The following is a 6,968-nucleotide window of genomic DNA, read 5'->3' as shown; positions in this document are numbered from 1 at the left end:
TACTTTTTTATTTCTTTACTCAAATATAACACAAGATTTATCCCAACACATGCATACCTCTTACCAATGTGTTCTATATACTTAATATTTAATTTAAAAATTCTCATACACTGTTTCCTTTCTAAATAATGTTATCCATCATGTTCATCAAACAATGTTTTAGCTACAGATGGGTGAAAGGATTTGAGAAGAAATCAAATGCACAACAGTGGAACTGGTGGAAACTCACACACCTTTTGTTGATACACACGGGTTCGAATAGATCATTACAGGACCAGGGTTAAGTAAATGGGAAAAAAACATAGGGCCATAAAAAAAATAGTGCCCAATAAGGAATTAATATATCATGCTATGGACAAAAAAAAAAAATGAGGCTTCAGAAAATGATTTGTGGCAAGAACCAGAAAAGAACCTTAGAAAACTTTGATAGGTTTGAAAAAAGGCAGGCATCTGTGGAATTAAACAGAAATCTATGAAGATAAACTGTAGATAAACTGTGACAACGTGCGAAAGATGAGATATAAAAGACTGCCAGGGACCTCAAAATACAATAGCAGAATTTAATAGATTTAAATAGATTTTAGAGGCAGTAAAGAAGCAGAAATGGTGCCTGGAAAATTTATTTAATGAATAGAGTGTGTTTCAGTGTTTGTCTTAGAATATTTAGGAAATAATAGAAGAGAAATTCACTGCTATGAAGAACAGAAAGTAAGCCCAAGAATTATGGCATTTCTGAGAAAGCATGCATATTAATTGGCATTAAATTAATAATCAAAGACACAATTACAGAGAACTTTCTTAACTTGGATAGTCACCTGATCACATGGATTGATTTCCCAGAGAAGTAAGCAAAAATGCACTTGCTAAAACACTGTAAAAATAAAAGATTGAGAAAATAATTCTGTTAACATTTGGGCAAAAAAGAACATAGTTCACTTTTAAAGAATAATCAGAGGCTCTTCAGACATTCATGTTGTGTTGAATATCTGAAAACTAGGAAACCTAGACTACAGGTTTGAGGGGAAAATATACAACTGAAGAATTTCCTGCCCAGTCAAGTTGTAAATGCAACAGAAAATCCTTTCTAGCTATACTGATGCGTTTAATCCCCAGCACCAGGCACCATGCTATAAACATCATAAGAATTAAAATTCAGCTCATGATGCTTTCAGTAGAATCCAATGCAGTCAAAGGCTCTAAGGATAAGGAATTTCATCAGTAAAAATATGATTTCAACTGACAATCAAAAAAGAAGAGAAATTCTTAATTTTAAATTCTAATTATGTCCCCAAATTGTGGGCAGCTGAGACTCTTCTCTTTTGCATTTTTTTAAAATGTTGGGTCCATGCATGAGGTGAGTTTCAATATCCAGAATAAGACTACAGTCATGAAATTGGAACAGTAATAGTTCTTGATATTTGTCAAGTCCTTATGTGTACTGGTATTGATCAAAGACCTTAGTATGTGTTAGCCCATTTAATCATCTCAATCATCCTCAGAGATAGGTTATTATTAATACCTATAGTTAGCAGATGAGGAAATTGAGGCACAAAGTCACCCAGGTTGCAGATGATTGAACTAGGAGTTTGAACCTGGCAGTCTGACTGGATGTTTTACAGTAGATTTCTAACCACTACCCTATATATCCTTTCAGGTAGAAATAAGAATACAAGAGGCCATTTATTTACATTTCTTTATTTTGAAGGCATGACTTTTGAGGGCCAAGGCCTCACTCAACATAAAGTTTTGGGTGCCAGTGTGCTTTGAGCTTCGAGGTGGAGATTTTATGGAGTGGAAGGAGTATGAGGTGGGCAACCATCGTGGTGGCAGGTTTGAGTTCTTTAGTAGGAGGTGCCTGGCAGATGTGCATCTTCCTGCCCTGGCCCTTTGCTAGGGAGTGATTGACAGAGGTCTTTGCCCCCTGGCTGTAAGTTGGTCCACTTGAATCACACAGGCATAGCCATGCCCCTAGGTGACCGCTACTATCACAGGGGAGGACAAGTTCCCAGACAAGAAGTATAAGCTGTTAGCATCCTTGCCAGGAAGCCCATGCAGAGCCTCCCACTCTTAAATTGCTAAAGCAGGCAGGGGTAACTGCAAAACAGCATTCATAGTCCAAAGGGGAATCTCAAAGACAGAGATAAGCATATCATAGAGATTACCAAATGTCTGAAGGAAATAATCATATGAAAGAAAGAAATCAATCTCAACAGAGTTAATAGATCAAATAAAATATGGGACAAAATATAAAATAAAAATAGGAAGTTAAGATATTAGTTTAGAATTCCTGGAAATAAGCTTAATTATTACAAAAGGTTAGTAAGTTGCCTGAATAGCAGAATGAACACAGCCAAAGAGTCAGTTGGAAGACTGAACCTCAAAATTCTACAAAACATAGAAGAGACACCTAAAGAGGTGGAAAGTACTTAATGATGGTAAGAGCCATGCCAGGCAGTTAAAGAAGCTTCAATATTCATCTGTGAGCGTTTCAGGAACAAAGAGAGCTGAGTGGAGGAAGTACTCAAAGTTATAAGAAAAGAAAAATATTCGGAATTGAAAAGAAATCCTGCAGATTGAAAGAGCCTATTGAGAGCCTACACATCCATACTGTGGCAAAATTCCTGAAGATCAGGGAAAGAGAGGAGTATTTTAAAAGCTTTCTGAGACAAAAGAAATAGAACCCATAAACGGAATGAGAGATTGAGTTTGGATTTCTCTTTGGCCCTGCAAGAAGACACAGGGGAATATTTTGGAGTTCCAAGAGAAAGGAAATGCAACTAAAGTATGGACCCGTACAAACTGTTAGTTGCAGATGACAGCAAAATACATGAACAAAGGCTCTGAGCTATCTGTAAACTTCAACCTGAAGGAAGTTCTACTGCAAAAGAGCCTTAAAAGATGAATCAGAGAAGGAAATGTGAGCCATGAATAGCCATGATGCCAAAAAAAAAGAAAGAAAGAAAGAAAGAAAGAAAGAAAGAAAGAAAGAAAGAAAGAATAACATGTGACTTAAGTTTAAATTAGAATTGATTATTAAAAAAAAATGAGGATTCACATGATCTCAACATGAGAAGTGGGAGATGGGGAAGTTGAAGAGCGAAGTGAGATTAACTCTAGACATTAATAGAAAATTACATTTATATTTGTGTTAAACTAAAGGTTAACCAGTGGAAGAATTGAGATAGGATGCACAATTGCTAAAACGTTAGGGGAAAAAGAATGAAAAATGCTTGATCAATTCAAAGAAATATCACCAAGAAGAAAAAAGACATAAGAAAGCACAGTGTATACAAAACGTAAAGCAAGGTGGCAGTGAGTCCAAATATGACTAGGTCCTAGAAATGTGCATGAGTTAAATTGCAGGTTAAGCATCCAACACTTGATTTCAGCTCAGGTCATGATCTCAGGGTCGTGAGATTGAGCCCTGAGTTGGGCTCTGTGCTAAATTGCACAGTCACAAGACAGTCTGTACTAAGAAGACAAAGATTTATTTATAGACTATTAATAGGGCACAATAATAACAATACGAGGATTAGAATAATGGTAAAGAAAAAATACCAAAGAAACATTAACAGAAGAAAAGTGACAATAGTAACAATAATATCAGATGAAAAATTTAGTCATAGCCCCAAACAGTAACAGGGACAAAGATAATCATGACACATATTTCCTTTTGTTGTTGTTCATTCCCATTCTGATTTTTTCTGCATTTACAGTTTGAAGCATTCTTTGTGTTAATAATTTTTTAAAAACATATTTTATTTATTTATTTATTAGAGAGAGAGAGAGAGAGAGCAAGAGAGAATGAGTGAGCATGGGGAGGAGCAGGAGGGAGAGAGACAAACAGACTCCGTGGTGAGCACAGAGCCCGACTTGGGGCTCCATCTCATAACCATGAAATTATGACCTGAACTGAAATCAAGATTTGGATGCTTAACTGCCTGAGCCATCCAGGTGCCCCCACAATTGCTTTTTAAGTGGTATTTAACACATAGGGTAAAATGCTACAGTTTTTTTTGGGGGGGGGGGAGCTCCTGGTTGATTTCTTGGGGACCATTTTTATTGACTGAAAAGTTTTGATTTTTCACTATTTTCTTCTTATAGTAGTTTGCACTTTTGTTGGGCAACTTTTTCTGTTCATACTGAAATGTGTAGTTTTTGGACTAAAAATGACAGGTAAGTATTCCTAAAGTATTAGGAATGTTTCTTGGTTCAAGAGTGCCCTCTTCTGTTGGTATAGTGAAGCACAGCTTCTAAAACAAATGGTGTCTTATTGCTATTCTTATTGATCTGAATTCCGTGCACAGATATTTGAAATTAGGTGACTTCCATTAAACTGGTGGAACAGTTCCACCAGAAGAAAAAAAATATTGGTAAAGAGAGATTAACTCATTATGCAGAGATTTTGTGATTATCTTTCTAAAAAATCCAAATGAGTTAGCTGACAGTTTACCAAGTAAGAAAATTCTTCAGATGGTTGGTTAGCTAGTTACCCAAAATTTAAAAAAAAGGCTTCTGATATACCTGTAATAACTATTTTTAAGTTCAGCATTTTATTTAATTCATAGCGTTAATTCTATTTGAGATTTTCTTTTTATTCATTTATTTACAGTATGTATCTCCCCAGTAGAATGTAAATCTGATGAGAGAAGGGATCTTTTACATCTTATTCATTGCTGTTCCTTGGTACTTAAACTAGTATCTGACATAGAGAAAATGCTCAAATGCTTGTTGAATAAATGCATGAATGGAAAAAACAAGGACCCTATTCATGAGAATATCAAAACTATAAAATATGAGTAAGTCTAAAAGACAAGTGTTTCTGTGTGATGACTAACAGAAATACGTAAATAATAAAAATATAAACAGAGTTCAATGATTCATCAAACAGTGGACATCCATGCAACTACCATCGGGCAAAAGATATATGACATTATCATCACCCCAAAGCCCCCTTGCCTCAGTTTCCAAGTATTACTTTCTTCATTCTCTTCAAAATATAACCAGCATGTTGGCTTGCAGCCCTGTAATTTAGTTTTGTCTGCTTTTGCACTTCATATAAATAAAATCATACAGTCTATATTCTTTTGCGTTTGGCTTATTATCATCAATATCATTTTTTGATGCTCATCCATTTTGTTGTCTAAGCTTTAGTTCATTCCTTGTCATGGCTGTGTACTATTTTATTGTGAGACCATAATTTATGTCTATGTTCTACCATCATATGTATCTCTTGGTGCCCATGAGTGTGCATTTCTGTTGGGTGTATATCTGAGGTAGAACTACTAGGTCATAAGGTACGTGTATGTTCAACATCAATAATGCCTTTGATTAATGAAAGATTTACCGTTTGCGGAGTCCAATTTATTAACCTTTACTATTCATGCTCATGTTGTTGTGTTTCGTTTAGCTCTGCAGGTCATTTAGAATTGATATTTTGAATATGGTATGAGGCGGTAGTCAAGATTTTTGTTTTCCCAGTGGATGTTCAATTGCCTCAGCATAATTTATTGAAATCACCTCTTTTCCCCAATGTTCTGTAGCATACTTCGAAAAAATCTGGTATGCATAATATGCACAGATATATTTCTGGGCCTTTCTTCTGTTCTATCCTTTGGCCAAACCACATTTAGTTATTTAATGACAAGTCTTACTACCCTGATAGAACAGGTCTTACCTCCTCCTTTTCCAAGAGTGTTTTGGTTATTCTTGGCTCTCTGAAGTAGGTAATCAATTTTTTGAAAAACAAGACCTCCTGGGATTTCAATTAAGATTGCAGTGATCAACTTTGAAAAAATCGACATCTTTATAGTATGGAGTCTTAAACCATAAATAAAACATATTCTTCCAACTATTTAGATCTTCCTAATTCCTAATATATATATATATAACCTTTTTCTACATGGAGGCTTACCTATCTTTCATTTTTACTAGGAATGTGATCGTTTTTGGTGATTTCTCAAATGATACATTTTAAAAAGATCTTCATTTTCTAACTGTATGTTGCTAGTTTATAAATAATATTTGATTTTTTAAAAAAATTATTTACTTATTCACGAAAGACACAGAGAGAGAGGCAGAGACACAGGCAGAGGGAGAAGCAGGCTCCATGCAGGGAGCCTGACATGGGACTCAATTCTGGGTCTCCAGGGTCATGCTCTGGGCTGAAGGCGGCGCTAAATCGCTGAGCCACTTGGGCTGCCCTGTATTTGATATTTTTAAGAGTGACCTTGCATTCAGTAATTTTACCAAACTCACTTTTATTTATTTATTTTCTTTAAAATTTTTATTTATTTATGATAGTCACAGAGAGAGAGAGAGAGGCAGAGACACGGGCAGCGGGAGAAGCAGGCTCCATGCACCCGGAGCCAACGTGGGATTCGATACCGGGTCTCCAGGATCACAAGCTGGGCCAAAGGCAGGCGCCAAACCGCTGCACCACCCAGGGATCCCTCCCAACTCACTTTTAAATTCTTATAATGTACATGTCAATTCCTCTGTGAATGATAATTTTATTTCGTTTTGGGTCTTGAAACTTAATTAAGTAAGTAAGTATTCAATTGCTTTATTACATTTGCTGAATTCTTCTTTTCCCCCTATTCTTTCCCTCCAGGCTTGGTTCAATTTCGAATGGGAAATTGGCAGGGAGAGTGGCCATACTTGTTTCATTTTTGATCACAAAGACAAAACTGCTCTTCCATCTCTATTTCTCCATTCCTTTCTATCTATAAACTCTACTGAGGGACATGTAAGATGAACATATTTCTGGCTCAGTATGTGAAGACAACAATTTCTCCCACATGGATGTATCAATTATACAGTTCCCAATCTGAATTCCCAGGAGAATTTTCATAGGCCTTGGCACACTGGTGGAAAAGTTCATCTTAAGGGGAGTATGTGCAAGAATTGCCAAGGAATGTTTAGAAAGCAAAAACAATGAGGGAGCTTGGACTAAATATGAAGACATA

The sequence above is a fragment of the Canis lupus genome, chromosome 1, assembly GCF_011100685.1.
Source record: "Canis lupus familiaris isolate Mischka breed German Shepherd chromosome 1, alternate assembly UU_Cfam_GSD_1.0, whole genome shotgun sequence".
Classification (NCBI taxonomy): Eukaryota; Metazoa; Chordata; class Mammalia; order Carnivora; family Canidae; genus Canis; species Canis lupus.
The sequence above is the reverse complement of the archived record's forward strand: the minus strand, read 5'-3'. Positions refer to the sequence as shown.